General features: G+C 43.0%; 2 pseudogenes across 1 annotated transcript in view; both read left to right on the top strand.

Moving 5' to 3' along the window:
* LOC100602612 overlaps nucleotides 1-15,873 on the top strand; it is a 33,617-nt pseudogene extending 17,744 nt beyond the window's left edge. The window contains exons 3-13 of the transcript XR_121499.4: nucleotides 43-174; nucleotides 4,461-4,558; nucleotides 4,708-4,845; nucleotides 8,157-8,242; nucleotides 9,399-9,667; nucleotides 9,924-10,021; nucleotides 10,123-10,385; nucleotides 10,882-11,116; nucleotides 11,368-11,530; nucleotides 13,571-13,720; nucleotides 15,528-15,873. The product of XR_121499.4 is annotated as an importin subunit alpha-1-like (transcript). The remainder of the gene's footprint in view (nucleotides 1-42; nucleotides 175-4,460; nucleotides 4,559-4,707; nucleotides 4,846-8,156; nucleotides 8,243-9,398; nucleotides 9,668-9,923; nucleotides 10,022-10,122; nucleotides 10,386-10,881; nucleotides 11,117-11,367; nucleotides 11,531-13,570; nucleotides 13,721-15,527) is intronic.
* A 241-nt stretch (nucleotides 15,874-16,114) lies between these two features.
* On the top strand, nucleotides 16,115-18,934 carry LOC100591189 (annotated as a pseudogene).
* The last annotated feature ends 875 nt before the right edge of the window (nucleotides 18,935-19,809 follow it).

Genomic DNA, 19,809 nt, shown 5'->3' with positions numbered 1-19,809 from the left:
CAACCTAGTGAAATAATTTCTTTCATTTCTTCTGAAATATAGGGCAAATTGGATCAAGGCAGTTTAGATGTGTAGCAAACCCAGAGAATTTGCATTGGCTTTAGCCATTTTGGAGTGTGCAGTTAAACCAGTTGTGATGCTACCAATATGGCGAGAATCTTTAGGACATACCAGGTAAGTGAATTCTGAGCCTTGTAAATGATGAATATTGGACTCCCTTTTGAAATATTAGCCTATTAATAATGAAAGTTAATATATTTAAGAGGCCATATTGAAGACTTTACTTTTGGCCTCATTTTCTTCCTATATAAGTTGTAAACATGAATGAATATTATTAGTTCTTTCTTTTTTTTTTTTTTTTTTTTTTTTTGAGATGGAGTCTTGCACTGTTGCCCAGGCTGGTGTGCAGTGGCACAATCTCAGCTCGCTGCAACCTCCACCTCCTGCATTCAAATGATTCTCCTGCCTCAGCCTCCGAAGTAGCTAGGATTACAGGTGCCCATCACTACGCCCAGCTAATTTTTTGTCTGTCAACCCAGGCTGGAGAGCAGTGGCGCCATCACAGCTCACTGCAGCCCTGACCTCTCTGGGCTAAGGTTATTCTCTCACCTCAGCCTCCCGAGTAGTTGGGACTACAGATGCATTCCACTATGCCTGGCTAATTTTTGTATTTTTTGTAGACAAGGGGTCTCATTATGTTGCCCAGGCTGTTCTCAATCTCTAGGCTCAAGTGACCTGCCTGCCTCAGCCTACCAAAGTGTTGGGATTATAGTCAGGATACATTTCTGATACGAGAGCAATTAGTACAATGGTTGCTATAACATTTTAGAGAATGGTTTGACAAAAACAAAGTTAAAAATGCAATTTGACTCCTTCCTGATATAGTAGAGAAACTTTTACCCTGTGTACATGAGAAGACATTGTAGCAGGGTGTTCCTTATAATATTATTTCATAATGGTGTAATTTGGAAACAATTCCTAAGTATGCCTGATTATGAAATCAGGCATGTTTAAATTGTGTCATCATTTCATAATGGACTGTTACATAGCAGTGAAAAACACACTAGAGCAACAAGTGTCGAGATTGAATCTCATAAGTTTACAATAGAATGAAAACATTTGGAGAGAGTGGGAGGGGCATAAGGGTTGAAAAATTACCTACTGGGTACAGTGTTTACTCTACGGGTAATGAGTAACTAGAAACTGACTTCCCCCAGTGCACATAGACCCCTTGAATCTAAAATAAAATAAAAATTTTTAAAAAGAGAAAACAGTTCCATCACAAAAAATACATATATTTGTGTAGAGTTTAAAAGCATGTGTGATAACACAATGTTACAGTATTGTTTAGGGATATAGACATTTGTAAAATTTTAAAGAAATGCAAGGGCCATACGCTTGAAACTAAGAAATATAGTTCTAAATAAATAAGAAGTGCTCAAATGTAAATCAGAATGAAAACCAGAAAACATTTTGATCTGGATGTTCATGAAAGTACTACATATATTGAAATTTGTGAGATGCAATTAAAGACTTCTAGGAGAAATTACTAGCCTTTAATGCTTATGTTAGAAAAGAAAAACTGCAAATTAATTAGCTAGGGGTACATCTCAAGGAGCCAGCCTAAAGAAAGAAAATATTAAAGATGACCAAATGTGATGAAATAGAAAACAAACATACTTTAGATCCCATTATGTTTTACAAGCCTCTGATAAGATTATCAAGGGGGGAAAAATAATACAGCACAAATAACCAATATCAAGAATAAAAAAAGAGACATACTAACCAATATTTCTGATTCTCTTTTACTAGAACTTGGAATTTTAAAGCCTTCACAGGGTCTACTAACATAGTATTCAGATTTCCTACATCTACAAAGAAAGGGGTCCACCTAGAAAGAGTGGACCAAGATGGTGGAATAAAAGTCCCCAACTGATCGTGCCGCACCTTCCATCCCCACTGCCACAGAAAGGGACCCACCGAGCTCCCTTTGGGTGTGGGGAAGGGTTGGGAAAGATGCCACAGTCATCTCAGTCCTTAGTAGGGCGGAAGCCACACTCTTAGGCAGGGAAAGGATTTCTGGTGGTTTATCACCGCACCTGTCATTAAGGTGATGGCAGGACCAGATGATTTCATAAGGTTTTTCTTAAATTTCTGGAGCCAGATAGTTCTATTTAAACTTTTCTACCAGAATAGAAAAAGGAAATTTTACAGATTATTGTTTCTGTTAGTGTGAAACTGTTAGGAAATTTGATAAATAGAAATAGACAAATAGAAAATTATGGTCCTGTCTCCTTTATTATTTATTATTAATAATTAATAGCAAATAGATATGTCTATAAGAAATCTCAAAATATTGGTATGCAGATATATTCAGTAGTAAATTTAAAGAATAAGAAACCATGGCTAAATTGGCTTCACCTTAGACACCAATCTCCAATACTAGGAGATTACTAATACCATACTATTTTAAGAAGTCAAAGAAAGGCTGGACGTGGTGGCTCATGCCTGTAATTCCAGCACTTTGGGAGGCCAAGGCAAGTGGATCACTTGAGCCCAGGAGTTTAAGACCAGCTTGGCCAACATGGTGAAACCCCATCTCTACTAAAAATACAAAAATTAGTGGGGCACAGTGGTGCATGTCTGTAGTCCTGGCTACTAGGAGGCTGAGGCAGGAGAATCGCTTGAACCCGGGAGGCAGAGGTTGCAATGAGCTGAGATGGTACCACTGCACTCTAGCCTGGGCAACAGAGCAAGTCACTGTCTCAAAAAGAAAAAAGTCAAAGAAAGGAAACCTTTTGATCATCTCATTAGATGCTAAGAAGATATTTTGTCTAAGTTCATTATTATTTATTGGGTTTTTTTAATTTTGGATTTTTTTGGCTGGGCATGGTGGCTCACGCCTATAATCCCAGCACTTTGGGAGGCCAAGGTGGTGGATCACCTGAGGTCAGGAGTTTGAGACCTGTGGGTGGCAAGCCACCCAGGTGCCGAGGCAAGAGACAGAGGACACGAGCTGTTCCAGTATAATAAAATACAAAACAAGAATAGTTATACCAGATATAGATCTTAGATATGATTATATATCAATATCAATAATCATTAGTTGGTAGTAATTACTCTTTATTCCAATATTATAATAATCCTCGCTCTATAATCATAACCTAGGAAAAACCAGGCCATACAGAGATAGGAGCTGAGGGGACACAGTGAGGAGTGACCAGAAGACAAGAGTGCGAGCCTTCTGTTATGCCCAGACAGGGCCACCAGAAGGGATCCTTGGTCTAGCGGTGACACCAGAGTCTGGGAAGACGCCCATTGCCAGGCGGACCATGGTCTAGCGGTAACGAAAAGTGTCAAGGAACAACACCCGCTACTTAGCAGACCCGAAAAGGGAGTCTCCTTTTCCCCGGGGGAGTTTAGAGAAGACTCTGCTCCTCCACCTCTTGTGGAGGGCCTGACATCAGTCAGGCTTGCCCGCAGTTATCCGGAGGCCTAACTGTCTCCCTGCGATGCTGTGCTTCAGTGGTCACGCTCCTAGTCCGCCTTCATGTTTCATCCTGTACACCTGGCTCTGCCTTCTAGATAGCAGTAGTAAATTAGTGAAAGTACTAATAGTCTCTGATATGCAGAAATAATGGCATAAGCTGTCTTTCTCTTTGTCTCCCCTCTCTCTCTGCCTCGGCTGCCAGGCAGGGAAGGGCCCCCTGTCCAGTGGACACATGACCCATGTGACCTTACTTATCATTGGAGATTACTCACACTCTTTACCCTGCCCCTTTTGCTTTGTATCCAATAAATAACAGTGCAGCCAGACATTCAGGGCCACTACTGGTCTCCGCGCATTGGTGGTAGTGGTCCCCCGGGCCCAGCTGTCTTTTCTTTTATCTCTTTGTCTTATGTCTTTATTTCTACACTGTCTCGTCGCTGCACACAGGGAGAAGCCCACCAACCCTGTGGGGCTGGACCCTACAGAGACCGACCTGGCCAACATGGCGAAACCCCATCTCTACTAAAAATACAAAACTTAGCTGGGTATGGTGGCACATGCCTGTAGTCCCAGCTACTTGGGAGGCTGAGGCAGGAGAATCACTTGAACCTGGGAGGCAGAGGTTGCAGTGAGCCGAGATAGCACCACTGCACTCCAGCCTGGGCGATAGGGTGAGACTCTATCTCAAAACAAAACAACAAAAAAATGGCTACTAGAAAGTTTCAATTTATATAGCTTGCATTCTATTTCTGATGGACAGCTCTGCTCCAGGAAGTCTCAGCCCTTCAGATGGAAAGGGGACAGTTATCCTTTGGCTAAAATGATTTCATAGTGTTGAAAACATGATGATCCCTCCTCTAGTATACAGGTGTGGATTCAGTGGATGCTTGGTAATTCAGTTCTCCTTTGGTACTATTATTGACAAAGGAAAATGATACAGGAAATATTTTTCTCTTCCCCCATCTTTTAGCTTTCTCCGTTTGTCTCATAACCATGTCCACCAACAAGAATGCTAATACACCAGCTGCCCGTCTTCACAGATTCAAGAACAAGGGAAAGGACAGTACAGTAAGTACCTTCTGTTGCTTTCCTGTGGTGGTATTTAAATGGGAAGACATTTGGAAAGGGGTGAAAACTTAGGGATCTTTTAAAAAATGCCCTCACTTAGCAACAAAAACTGATGTGATAGGTGAAACGGCATGTTATCTTTTCTCAAGGAAATGAGGCGTCGCAGAATAGAGGTCAATGTGGAGCTGAGGAAAGCTAAGAAGGATGACCAGATGCTGAAGAGGAGAAATGTAAGCTCATTTCCTGATGATGCTACTTCTCCGCTGCAGGAAAACTGCAACAACCAGGTAAAAAAATATATTTTAGATTATGAGCTACATGAAATCCAGAAAATCAGTAGGGACTTTTCTTAGAAATTCAAGTAAACTTAACATTTCTAGTCTTACGGTTTTAACTATCTGTGAAGATCTTTTTCTCTGTTCGCAATTAGTAATTGTCTTCTTTCCTGCCTTCCATAATCCACTGAAGCTGATTTAGGATCTTCCTTTAGCTCTGACCTTCCTTCAGACTTTCCTGCATTTATTTCTAGCTACTAGCTGGGTACCTTGACCTGACCAGTGTGTCCAGAGCCAACCAGTTTCTGGTTTGTTTCTTTTTTCTTTTTCCCACCTGGAGTCTTGCTCTGTCACCCAGGCTGCAGTGCAGTGGCACAATCTCAGCTCACTGCAACCTCCGCCTCCTAGTTTCAAGCAATTCTCCTGCCTCAGCCTCCCGAGTAGCTGGGATTACAGGTACGCACCACCACGCTTGGCTAATTTTTGTATTTTTAGTAGAGACAGGGTTTCATCATGTTGGCCAGGCTGGTCTTGAACTCCTGACCTTGTTATCCACCCTCCTGGGCCTCCCAAAGTGCTGGGATTACAGGTGTGAGCCACCACGCCCAGCCCATTTCTGGTTTATTTCTGTGTTTTTTGGTATTCTGTATTTTTTTGTATTTGTCACTAGCTTTGTTTAGGACTTTCCTCCTGAAATATTTACAGTAGCCTCCTAATTTATCATTTCCTTCTTTCTGTGCCATATGCTATTTTTCTGAAATTTTTACTAAAGTACTGCTTTGGATGTGTTTTTTCTCTCCTCAAAACCATACTCCAAATTGCATGAGCCTGCGAGGCAGAGGTTGCAGTGAGCCAAGACCTTGCTATTGCACTCCAGTCTGGTCAACAAGAGGGAAACTCTGTCTCAAGAAAAAAAATTAAAATAAAAAAATCCATACTGCAGCTGGGCATGATGGTTCACGCCTGTAATTCCAGCACTTTGGGAAGCTGAAATAGGAGGATCACTGGAGGCCAGGAGTTTGAGCCCAGCTTAGGCAACATAGCAAGACCTTGTCTCTACAAAAAATAAGAAGTTAGCTGGGCGTGGTGGCGCCAGTCTTTAGTCCTAGGTATTTAGGGGGCTGAGGCAGAAGGATCACTTGAGCCCAGGATTTTGAAGCTGCAGTGAGCTATGATTGTTCCCCTACACTCCATGCTGGGTAACAGTGAGACCCTGTCTCTAAAAATAAAAATCCATACTCTGGCCGGGCACAGTGGCTCATGCCTGTAATCCCAGCACTTTGGGAGGCCGAGATGGGTGGATCATCTGAGGTCAGGAGTTTGAGAGCAGCCTGGCCAACATAGTGAAACCATGTCTCTACTAAAGATACAAAAAAATTAGCTGGGTGTGGTGATGGGCGCCTCTAATCCCAGCTACTTGGGAAGCTGAGGCAGGAGAATCGCTTGAACCTGGGAGGCAGAGATTGCAGTGAGCCAAGATCACACCATTGCACTCCAGCCTGGGCGACAAGTGTGAAACTCTGTCTAAATAATAATAATAATAATCCATACTCCATGAAGACCTTCCACAAAATAGGCCTATCTTAGATTTTCAAATTTATCTTTCATCTTCCAAAAATAACTGGGCACTCTCCTACTTCTTTTTCTCACAATATGCTATATATGCTTCTTTTTTTTTTTTTTTTTTTGAGACAAAGTCTCACTCTGTCGCTGAGGCTGGAGTGCAATGGTGCCATCTTGGCTCACTGTAACCTCTGCCTCCTGGATTCAAGTGATACTCGTGCCTCAACCTCCCGATTAGCTGGGATTACAGGCGTGCACCACCACGCCCAACTAATTTTTGTTTTTTTTTTAGTAGAGACGGGGTTTCACCGTGTTGGCCAGGCTGGTGTCGAACTCCTCACCTCAGGTGATCTGCCCATCTTGGCCTCCCAAAGTGCTGGGATTACAGGTGTGAACCACTGCGCCCAGCCACATTATGCTTCCTTTAGCCCTTTAGCACTCCACATTTATCTTTTTTTTTTTTTGATTGAATGCTACCTATGTTCTATTTCTAGGATACTAATACTAATAGAGGTGAGTAATACTCAAAGTTCATCTTCTCCTTATAGCACTCCATAGCCTAGCAGGAAAGACACTCCTTTCTCAGGATTCTCTAGCGTCCTGGTTCTGCACCCAAAATGGGGAGTAAATGCTGTGTAACACATCTGTTTACCACTTGTTTTATGCTGTTTGTCTACTTGTCACATTTTCTCTGTTAGGTGTCAGTCTCCTGGAGAGACAGGGATACTGTCTTTTTGAATTATGGGTAGCATTGGTTCTCAAACCTGCTTTCTACTGTGATTCACAACATAAAACATTTTTTTGGGGGGGGCGGGGCAGGGGATGGGTGTTGCTCTGTTGCCCAGGCTGGAGTGATCTCAGCTCACTGCAGCCATTGCCTCCTGGATTCAAGCAATTCTCCTGCCTCAGCCTCTCAAGTAGCTGAGATTACAGGGGATCGCCACGACATCTGGCTAATTTTTGCATTATTACTAGAGACGGGGATTCACCATGTTTCCCAGTCTGGTCTCGAACGCCTGACCTCAGGTGATCCACCACCTCGGCCTCCCAAAGTGCTGGGATTACAGGCGTGAGCCACTGTGCCCAGCCGCACATAACCCACTTATATTTGCAACAACACTCAACCGTGGAAATACATAGATTATAAAATTAGATATGAAAATCCTCAGAATGTTTCTTATAACTTCATGTCTTTCTCCCTCAAAGTATATCTGAATGCAAGTGATTGAGATTAATGTAGGAATAATCTTCAGTCTGCTCTGATTCTTTTTTTTTTTTTTTTTTTTTGAGACAATGTCTTGCATGGTGACAGGCGCACACCACCATGCCTGGATAATTTTTTTTTTTTTAATTTTTTGTAGAAGGGGAGGTCTCATTATGTTGCTCAGGCTGGTCTCGAACTCCTGAGCTCAACCCATCCTCCCTCCTGAGCCTCCCAAAGTGCTAGGATTACAGGTGTAGCCACCGTGCCTGGCCTTCTAGTTCATTTTCTAAATTGTTCAAAGCTGCCTGTTTTAGCAACAAAACACTTGGATACTCCATAACTTGAGACTCCAGTGAGTCCTGACACCAAGTTTGGAAACTATTCTACATATAAAATAATGAATCTTTAACAGGCAAAATTAAATGTAGGGCTAAATTTTTAGTAGCTGGCTATAAGCCTAACGATGTTTATACTTGCCTTCACAGTGGTTAAGTGTGGATTTTATTGTTTGTATTTAATCTTAATGATAATGTGCAAAATTTCATCTTTCTTCTAGGGCACTGTAAATTGGTCTGTTGATGACATTGTCAAAGGCATAAATAGCAGCAATATGGAAAATCAGCTCCAAGCTACTCAAGCTGCCTGATAAGTCTTGTCTGCGATAGCCTAGGAAGCCTAAGAAATTCGTGTTTTTAGATTTTTTTGGCGGGGGGTGGGCAGGAATGGACAGACAGATAGTGTAAGGAAAGATTAGGTCAGCCAGCCATAAGCCAAGTAGTTTCTTATTTATTAATTTGTTTGAGAGGGGGGCCTTGCTATTTTGCCCAGGCTGGTCTCGAATGCCTGGGTTCAAGCAATCCTCTCACCTCAGCCTCCTGAAGTGCTGGGATCACAGGTGTGTGCCATTGCACCTGCCCATAAAGTTTTTATCAAAGTAATGTTTCAAGTCACTGGCAGGGGAAGGAAGAAATACATAGTAAGTGGGATTGAGACATCCATTTAAAATGATAGATCCATTTAGGAGATAAGTATAATTTGACCTTTACCTCCCATCATACACAGATAGTTATGATATAATAGAAAGGATTAATAATTTCTACAGCTTGACAGAACAAATTTCAATGGTAAATGATCATTAAAAAGTTCTAGGCTGGGCACGGTGACTCATGCCTATAATCCCAGCACTTTGGGAGGCCAAAGGGTGGGTTACTTGAACTCAGGAGTTTGAGACCAGCCTGGGCAACATGGTGAGACCCCATCTCTACAAAAAATAAAAAAAATTACCTGGGTGTGGTGGTGCACACCTGTCGTCCCAGCTACTAAGGAGGCTGAGGTGGGAGGATTGCTTGAGCCCAGGAGGTGGAGGCTGCAGTGAGCTGTGATCGTGGCACTGCACTGTAGCCTGGGTGGAGTGAGATCCTGTCTCAAAAAAACAAAAAGTGCTTAACCACAACTATCAGGGAGAACAAATTCAATTAACAATGAGAGTATTACCTTGTCAGATTGTCAAAAGTTTTTTTTTTTAAAGTGACAAGATCTGGACTAGATTTCTTCAGGGATGCAGAGGAGGGTAATCTACATTAATTTTTGGAAAAATGGTAGTTAATTATACTGCATATATAGCACCATACAAGTAATCTGTTCAGCTTCTCTTAGGTTCCAGAATGTCTCAGCATTTAGTGATTTACTTAAAAGGTTGTCTGAAGTTCTAAACTCTTGAATTGCATTTTAAATTGGTTTTTACACAAACTCCTTTTGTTAATCACTTTCAACTTTTATTTCCCTTTTTGTTCCCCTTTAGGAAACTACTTTCCAGAGAAAAACAGCCCCCCATAGACAACATAATCCGGGCTGGTTTGATTCCGAAATTTGTGTCCTTCTTGGGCAGAACTGAATGTAGTCCCATTCAGTTTGAACCTGCTTGGGCACTCACTAACATTGCTTCTGGGACATCAGAACAAACCAAGGCTGTGGTAGATGGAGGTGCCACCCCAGCATTCATTTCTCTGTCGGCATCTTCCCACGCTCACATCAGTGAACGAGCTGTCTGGGCTCTAGGAAACATTGCAGATACTTGGACTTGAAGTTCTTTTGACTGAATGTATCTAAGCGTAATGAATTGGAAGAAAGGCCTTGTTATAAGTGATAGCAACTTTGTTAAGTTTTGAGCTTGCTTTCAAGCCCTTATTAGGAATGAAAGTGTCGTCTTTACAAAGACAGCAGAGGGGATCTAAGTAAGTTTGGGAGTTTTTGCTGGTGCATTCAGTCACTGAACGTTGATAGTGCTGGACAAGGTAATAAAATTAATCTTGCCTTTTTTTTTCAGGCAATGGCTCAGTGTTCCGAGACTTGGTTATTAAGCATGATGCAGTTGACCCACTGTTGGCTCTCCTTGCAGTTCCTGATATGTCATCTTGAGCAGTAAGTTACTAACATTTAAGTAAAGTTACTCACTTCTTCATTCTAATTTCCCCCATCTTCTCAAAAGACAGAACCTCTCATTGCCTATTTATTTCCCCCAGCGTGGCTACTTACGTAATCTTACCTGGACGCTTTCAAATCTTTGCCATAACAAGAATCCCGCACCCCCGATAGATGCTGTTGAGCAGATTCTTCCTACCTTAGTTCGGCTCCTGCATCATGATGATCCAGAAGTATTAGCAGATACTGCTGGGCTATTTCCTACCTTACTGATGGTCCAAATGAACGAACTGACATGGTCGTGAAAACATGAGTTGTGCCCGAACTTGTGAAGCTTCTAGGAGCTTCTGAATTGCCAATTGTGGTAAGTTATTTACTTGTAGATTAGGACCTAAGTATAAGAAGCATGATCAGGGCTGGGCGAGGTGGCTTATGCCTGTATAATCCCAGCACTTTGGGAGGCTGAGGCGGGTGGATCAGCTGAGGTCAGGTGTTCGAGACTAGCCTGGCCAACATGGTGAAACCCCATCTCTACTAAAAATACAAAGAAATTAGCTGGACATGGTGGCACACACTTTAATCCCAGCTGCTTGGGAGGCTAAGGCAGGAGAATTGCTTGAACCTGGGAGGCGGAGGCTGCAGTGAGCCAAGATCATTCCATTGCATTCCAGCCTGGGTGACAAGAGCAAGACTCCTGTCTCAAAAAAAAAAAAAAAAATGCATAATCAGTTGATACTAATATTGAAATATTGCCTATTTCAGGTCATGATGAGCCTCTTGTTAAAACTTTTAGGGTACAGAATTTCTGAAGTGCTGGGAAAAAAATAAGGTAACCAGCATCAACATTTTTTCCTTTTTAGACTCCTGCCCTAAAAGCCACAGGGAATATTGTCACTGGTACAGATGAACAGACATCAGGTTGTGACTGATGCAGGAGCACTCGCCGTCTTTCCCAGCCTGCTCACCAACCCCAAAACTAACATTCAGAAGGAAGCTACGTGGACAATGTCAAACATCACAGCTGGCTGTCAGGACCAGATACAGCAAGTTGTGAATCATGGATTAGTCCCATTCCTTGTCACTGTTCTCTCTAAGGTAACGAAGTCTTAGGATTTAATCAAGTCATTTTTAGTATTTATAGAAAGCTGTGCTTGATAAGCTTCTTCATGTGCAAGAATCTTGGGTTCTACTTGGAGTCCTTTGTGGAAAAATACCCAGTAACCCTAACCTTAAGGTTGGATAGAACCTTGGTACTTTCAGTCATTGTTTTTGTGAAAAAGTACTCTTGGAATCTTATTTGTGCAACTGTTCTGAAATGAAACCATTTCCTTATGTTTAATAGGCAGAATTTTAAGACATAAAAGGAAGCTGTATGGGCCGTGACCAACTCTACAGTTGAACAGATTGTGTACCTCGTTCATTGTGGCATAATAGAACCATTGATGAACCTCTTAGCTGCAAAAGAAGATTATTCTGGTTATCCTGGATGCCATTTCAAATATCTTTCAGGTATGTCCTATCGAGGTGGCTTTGTTTGAATTTGGACTTGATAATAATTGGTTTGCTATTTAGACTTGGGGGAGGGCAGCTGTAAGTTTACTCACTAGTAAGCCACAGAATCAGAAAGCCTGTTTATGTGGGCCATACCTTTGATTAAAAATGTGGCAGGCATTATAAAAGATATAAAAGAGATGACAAGTGATGATGTGACCTGAATCGAAGTCAGGCGCTTATGTGGACTCATCACACCTGTTTACTTGGTTGATTTAATTTCCCGCTTTCATACTGAATTTTGGTGAAATTAAATTTGAATGACTTGGCTGGGCGCGGTGGCTCACGCCTGTAATCCTAGCACTTTGGGAGGCTGAGGTGAGTGGATCACCTGAGGTCAGGAGTTCGAGACCAGCCTGGCCAACATGGCGAAACCCTGTCTCTACTAAAAATACAAAAATTAGCCAGGCCTGGTGGCGGGCACCTATAATCCCAGCTACTCAGGAGGCTGAAGCAGGAGAATCGCTTGAACCCTGGGCGGGGGTCGGAGGTTGCAGTGAGCCAAGATCGCGTCACTTCACTCCAGCCTGGGCGAAAGAGTGAAACTCTGTCTCAAAAAAAAAATTGTTTTTGAAATACTTAATTATATTTTTCTTCTGGTTCCACCCCTAATTGATCCAGGCATACCAGCATATGACACTTTGTCATAGTGATTGGTGGTAGGTAAGCCCTTCTAGAAACTTTGGATTCTAGAAATTTTTACATATAAGAGTTGAGCCTACAGGCTGGGTGTGTTGGCTCACACCTGTAATCCCAGCACTTTGGGAGGTCAAGACAGGTGGATCACGAGGTCAGGAGTTCAAGACCAGCCTGGCCAACATAATGAGACCCTGTCTCTACTAAAAATAAAAAAAATTAGCTGGGTGTGGTGGCGGGCACCTGTAATTCCAGCTACTCAAGAGCTTGAGGCAGGAGAATTGTTTGAACCTGGGAGGCGGAGGTTGCAGTGAGCCAAGATCATGCCATTGCACTCCAGCCTGGGTGACAACAGTGAAACTGTCTCAGAAAAAAAAAAAAAAAAAAATTGAGCCTACAATAATGGCTGCTGGTGTATCTGTCGCTGTGTATAAATAATTTGTCAATATGTGGCCAGTATTTCTTCTTCCCTTCATCTAATCCCCTAAGTTATTTTGAAGCAAATCTGTTATTTCATCTATAGATATTTATGTATCTCTTAAAAGTTAAAAATTTAAAGAAAAACTAACCTACATACCATTCCATATAGCCAGTAAATCCTTAATACCAACACACATTCTGTTCGGAGACATTTAGTTTAGCACTCTATAGGCCGTCTTTGCCCTTAGACACCTTGACTACACCTTCTGATGATATAGGATGCTTTACAAAACAATACGCCCCTGTTCCCATAGCAGACCAGTTGAACTGGAGTGTAGTGTTGTTTTAAAAGTTGTCCACGTGGGCCAGGCGCGGTGGCTCACGCCTGTAATCCCAGCACTTTGGGAGGCTGAGGCTGGCGGATCACGAGGTCAGGAGATCGAGACCATCCTGGCTAACACGGTGAAACCCCGTCTCTACTAAAAATACAAAAAATTAGCTGGGTGTGGTGGCGGGCACCTGTAGTCCCAGCTACTCGGGAGGCTGAGGCAGGAGAATGGCATGAACCCGGGAGGCGGAGCTTGCAGTGAGCCGACTTCACACCACTGCACTCCAGCCTGGGCAACAGAGCGAGACTCCATCTCAAAAAAAGAAAAAAAGGAAAAAAAAAGTGGCCCATGTCATTTTGATACATAGAAAAGGTTGAGAGCTACTGATTGTAAGATCTCTGGCTCCAGTTGAAGTACTGCTAAGAGGAGGTACAGATCCAATCACACTGAGTTTCAACAAAATATAAAATGGACATAAAACTGTGATAGGCTTGATGAAGGAACTGTTAAGGTGCTTATTTCTGCCTGACATATCAATATTCAAATTTTTGATGTTTTCTTCATTAAAACATTCAGAGTATATGCCAGTAAACTTGGATTTTTTTTTTTTTAGGCTGCTGAGAAACTAGGTGAAACTGAGAAACTTAGTATAATGATTGAAGAATGTGGAGGCTTAGACAAAATTGAAGCTCTACAAAACCATGAAAATGAGTCTGTGTATAAGGCTTTGTTAAGCTTAATTGAGAAGTATTTCTCTGTAGAGGTGAGTAATGGATGGTAATATTAATAACAACTTGGAAACGTAAAGCCAAGGCCACGAGCCCTTTTGTCCCTCATAAAGATGAGCCTCATATCTTTGTTAAATATAGTAAAATATCAGTGTGCACAGGGCGTAATGTACTTATTTGCCCCTCTGATGTTTGGCTTGATGGTAATAAAATCTATTTATTTATTTATTTAGCTTTGGTTTCTACAAATTATTTTATTAGAATGTCAGACTCAAAAGGAACTACCGGTAACATGCCTGAAAATGCCATATATGATTTATGCTTGACCCATGACACCTGCTGTCACTGGATCCAGAGTGTGAACAAGGGAAAAGGAAGTGGAGGTGGGCGGGGACAGCACCAGCCCTGGCTGGCCAGACCTGAGGCCCACAGACCTGGTCCCCATAACCACCAGGATCCCTACAATGTACACATTCCTAATTCAGGCTCAACTCTCCTTTACCCACGAGTCAATGCCTCAGGACTCAATCTGAATCACTGTCCGTCTCGGCTTCTTTCACATCCATGCTGAATTTGTACTCCTGGTCACATCCCATGTAAGCATCACTCATGAAGTACGAGTGTAGTCGTGGGTACCAGTGGCTGGGGCCACACAGTCCAACTTCACCTTGGCCTTCTGCTGCAGGATCAGCCTCTTGATGGAGATGAGGCTATTGGGCTTGGCGTCTCCAATCACCACCCACCACCCCTCTTCACGTTTCTGCGGGAAGAGAGGCGTAATGACAGGGCCTGTGACTTCCTCCTCTTGCTCCAGCTGCACCAGCACCACCACTGGCCCGCCACTGCAGATGCTGTCCTTATCCACCACCTTCTAAGATAGTTCGATATTAGGGTAGCAGTTACAAAAGTGAGCCACATCTGTAATCTGACTGTCAGTCAGCTGAGGAATTGCATTCCGTTCTTCATCCTCCATCTCCATGATGTCAAAAACACTCACCACTCCCTTGTCTGTGCAACGTTTGATATGCTCAGAGGTGAAGTGTGGCAGCTGCTTCAGGTATGAGTCCTTGGATCACATGGCTTGGGTGACCATCTGGGCCAGTTCCATAGCTGCCAGAGCAGAGCTGAGCCACCCATTGCTGGAGAGGACATCCATGCAGGCCTGGACGAGCCAGATTGCCTTACTAAGGATTTCCTCCGTATCTGACTACAACTCAGCACTCAGCTGCATGCAGGACAGGTGAGCCTGCAAGGGCAGGTTGGTCTTGATGTGCGGATCATTGAACTTAGGGTTATTCAGCTTGCGGGGGACCTTCTGAGCCAACTGCCTCAGGAAGTTGTCTTCACGGTGCTGGATGGGGATGTTCTCGTACTCTGCTGCATTGGAGATGATCTCAATAAGCCCTCGCACCTTGGTCTTGGCGTTGAGGTGAGATTTTAAAAGTCACCAGCTTAGTTTCAAACGAACAGCCTTGAGAATCTTAGAATATCTTGAGGGTAAGTTAATGGGTGTCATTGTAGGAGGTGATAGAGAAGTAGGCCAAACCCACCACCATGCTCTGGGCCTAATACAGTCTTTTCCTATTGAAAAGTGACAGTTGGGGAAGAAAGAAGTCTCGGCCTTTTCTGTTACTGTAGTAGCATTCCTTATCCCCGGTCCCCGCAACTCCCCAGGCACTCATGAATTGGCAAAGTTTCAGAGACCTTCCCTCCCCTAAGTCAAATACTGGGATTAAAGGTATAATGTGCAGATCAAGACCTAGAGATTAAATACAGACTTCTAGGTACACTGCTGCTTGGAATACTTATTATTTTTATATTGATTTTTTAATATATTACCAGGAAGAGGAAGATCAAAACGTTGTGCCAGAAACTACCTCTGAAGGCTACACCTTCCAAGTTCAGGATGGGGCTCCTGGGACCTTTAACTTTTAGATCATGTGGCTGAGGCATAAATTTGTTGTGTACTATGTTTGGTACTTTGTCTTATTGTTTCTCTACTAAGAACTCTTTCTTAAATGTGGCTTGTTATTGTAGCACTTTTTACACTGAAACTATACTTGAACAGTTCCAACTGTACATACTGTATGAAGCTTGTCCTCTGACTAGGTTTCTTATTTCTATGGGGAATTTCATATCTTGCAGCATCCCATAAACAAACATTAAAGTCCACCCTTTTCTTTACTTCTTTCTAATTTGGGGTCTTTAATGTTGCTAGTGAAAGGTAACCCATCCAAACTGATGGGATTAACCAGAGGTAGTCCTGGCTGCAGTTTTTACAGAAGAATGAATAAAATTTTCCAGAAACCCTCAGCCAGTGTCTCCTTAAGTCTCCTTGGCCAGGGAGTTGGGCTAAACACCTTAAATTTAATCATAAATCTCTCCTGGAGCTACAAGTGGAATTCATTCCTCCCAAACTTCAAGGCTGAATGGGATTCCAAGGTAAATCATGGCTGCACATGGGCCTCACCTGGGAATGTACCCAGTTCTGTTTAGTTGATGAGGGGCATGAGGGTCCATCTTGTGTATTTTTAAAAAATGTAATTCCCAAGGGCTCCTGTACAGTATAGGTTGATCACCACTATTCTTTTTGAGATGGAGTCTCGTTCTGTTGCCCAGGCTAGAGGGCAGTGGCACGATCTTGGCTCACTGCAACCTCTGCCTCCCAGGTTTAAGCGATTCTCTGCCTCAGCCTCCCGAGCAGCTGGGATTACAGGTGCCTGCCACCACACCCAGCTCATTTTTGTATTTGTAGTAGAGATGGGGTTTCACCATCTTGGCCAGGTTTGTCTTGAACTTTTGACCTTGTGATCACCCGCCTTGGCCTCCCAAAGTGCTGGAATTACAAGCGTGAGCCACTGCATCTGGCTGATAGCCACCACTCTTAAGGAATGTGTTGTCACTGGAACAGGCAATGGATTCTGAGTAGAAACCACAAAGAGTTTACTATGGTAGTACCACTTAAGTCTTAGGAAAAGTGAAATGCTCACTGCAACCTCCACCTCCTGGGTTCAAGCAATTCTCTTGTCTCAGCCTCCTGAGTAGCTGGGATTACAGGTGTTTGCCACCACGCCCAGCTAATTTTTGTATTTTTAGTAGAGACGGGGCTTCACCATGTTGGCCAGGATGGTCTCGATCTCTTGACTTCATGATCCACTGCCTCGGCCTCCCAAAGTGCTGGGATTACAGGCATGAGCCACCGCGCCCAGCCAAGACATCTTTTCAAGTCAGTAGTAATATACTGCAACAAGTCTCCATTTACCTTCTTGGCTACAAACACGAGGATTTTCTTCCCCTTCTTCATCAACGTGCATACAAATATATTTTGCCTTTTGCAGGTAACAGTTGCGTTTTAAAATCCTTCCATGGAACGATGTTTAATCCTTACCTTGTTTAGGTATAGAGCACTGGCTAATGCTTATTTGAAGCACCCCCTACAGCCAAGTTGCTAAAATGGGACACTAGGCCGGGTGTGGTAGCTCACGACTGTGATTCCAGCACTTTGGGAAGCCGAGGCAGGCAGATCACTCGGGATCAGGAGTTTGAGACCAGCCTGGCCAACACGATGAAACCCCATCTCTACTTAAAAAAACAAACAAAAAAAAATTAGCCGGATGCGGTAGTGGGCGCCTATAAGCTAGTTGGGAGGCCGAGGCAGAAGAATCACTTGAACCTGGGCGGCGGAGGTTGCAGTGAGCTGAGATTGCGCCATTTCACTCCAGCCTGAGCAACAGAGCGAGACTCTGTCTCAAACACACACACACACACAAACAACAACAAAAAATAAAATGGAAAACTAAACCCCTGTGTTACACGTGGTCCTCATAAGCATAGAGCATTTTGTTTGGAACCATGGATCACTTTCTCAGCTTTTCCTGTACAAAGGCTCCCATAAAGGGGAGGGGGAAGAGACATTAACAGTATAGACTGCCCTTCCTTTCCTACTTACTTGCTCCTCTCTTCCTCTACCCAGTCCCTTCCTGGATACTGAATCCAAAAGTCTTCAGCTTGAGAAAAGGTGATGGGGAAGAAAACCTGGACATCCCAGATTTTTGCTTTAACATGGGAGAGTTTTAATGGCTTCAGAAGGACTAGTGTAAAAGACAGGATAGAAAGTGTAAGGTCTGGATTTGTTAAAGGAGGCATGACTCAATAGTGAGGTAATGAACAGGAGATAGCTGGTTTCCAAAAAAGTTTTTTTTCATATTTTAGATAAAATGCTTAACATGCTAGTTTCCTTGGAGTGGTTAGATCCATAGAGGCATTGGGAGATTTTTATTTAATTTATCTGTGGGTAACTTAATATCTTTGAGAATGACAGAATGACTTCATAACCAGCTTGATTTGTAAAAGTCACGATAAAAACATTGTGTAGCCACCAACTTCTCCCTCTTGCAGTGTTAATGTCTAAACTGCTAGTGATTTATTAATGTACCAACATTTTTAGTTTCCTAGCAGTTTGAAATTTCTTTTTTTTTTTTTTTTGGAGACAGAGTCTCGCTCTTGTTGCCCAGGCTGGATGGAGTTCAGTGGCACGATCTTGGCTCACCGCAACCTCTGCCTCCCAGGCTCAAGAGATTCTCCTGCCTCAGCCTCCCGAGTAGCTAGGACTACAGGCTCCCGCCACCACACTTGGCTAGTTTTTTTTTTTTTTTTTTGAGATGGAATCTCACTCTGTCTCCCAGGCTGGAGTGCAGTGGCGCAATCTCGGCTCACTGCAACCTCCACCTCCCGGGTTAAGCGATTCTCCTGCCTCAGCCTCCCGAGTAACAGGGATTACAAGTGCCCGCCACCACACCAGCCTAATTTTTGTATTTTTATCAGAGATGGGGCTGATCTCGAACTCCTGACCTCAAGTGATCCACCTGGCTTGGCCTCCCAAAGTGCTGGGATTACAGGTATAAGCCACCGTGCCCGGCCATCTAGCAGTTTGAAATGTCATTTAAGACTTTGGTATTGTTAAAGAGTGCAGGGGCCGGTGGAGAGGAAAGCTAGAGGTGCGGGTGGGGAACACGTTGGAATCGGAGCTCTGCAGGAAGTGGGACCAGTGCCTGGCAGATGCGGCGGTGAAGATAGGTACTGGTTGTGGATTAGGAATTGTTTTCTCACTTATCTTCTTTAAAAGAAGAATGTGGCCATTAGCCTTCAGTTCTGGAACAGGATTAGGAATGGCTTACTCCAACTGTCAGCATGATTTCCAAGCTCCGTATCTTCTACAGGGAAAATATGTCAAAGAGCAGCAGCAGTGACTTCACCTGAGAACGTCCCAGTGGGAGGACGAGAGAAATCATGTTTATTCCTCAGGAATAACTGAGGATTCCTGAGGATTCCTCAGGAACACTGAAGTGTCCTGGAGTAAACTGCCATTCTTCCGTAACAATGTTATCAGTAATGCTTTAAACTCCAGCACCTGGTTATGTATTTGAAACCAAGTCTGTTTCTTGTTTTGTATTTTTTCTCTGGAAATGGTAGGGAGGTGGTCTTAAATAAATTAAACAAAAATAGGAAAAAAAAAAAAAAAAGAAAAAAAAAGTCTTTGATAGGCCAAGCACGGTGGCTCACGCTTGTAATCCCAGCACTTTGGGAGGCCGAGGCAGGTGGATCATCTGAGGTCAGGAGTTCAAGACCAGCCTGCCCAACATGGCAAAACCCTGTCTCTATTAAAAATACAAAAAATTAACTGGGCTTGGTGGTGGGAGTTGGATGTTGCAGTGAGCCGAGATTGCGCCACTGCACTCCAGCCTGGGTGACAAGAGCAAGACTCCGTCTCAAAAAAACAAAAAAAACTTTGATAAATTATATATCTTTACCTATAACTTTCATTTTTGTATTTGTTTTTGTTGTAAGCAAGGGAGGAAAGGTAATATTCCTAATATCATTTGGCAATTATCAAAGTAAACACTGCTAACACTTATTTTGCTTGTTGAAATAATCTTAAAATGGTAACATTAAAAGATTGGACATCAGTGTTAAACATTTCACAAAGTATTGATTCTTTCGTTGCTATATTGCATTTTGGCTAAAAGTAATCAAGCTACTTGATTATTTTTAGGACAAAGGAAATCAACATTCTGTTTCCTAATGTTGATTTTTTTCCCTCTCATCCTCAATCTTTCTGTGGCTG

Source organism: Nomascus leucogenys, chromosome 19 (genome assembly GCF_006542625.1).
Source record: "Nomascus leucogenys isolate Asia chromosome 19, Asia_NLE_v1, whole genome shotgun sequence".
In the NCBI taxonomy this organism is placed as follows: domain Eukaryota; kingdom Metazoa; phylum Chordata; class Mammalia; order Primates; family Hylobatidae; genus Nomascus; species Nomascus leucogenys.
This window is presented reverse-complemented; position numbering and strand designations above follow the sequence as displayed.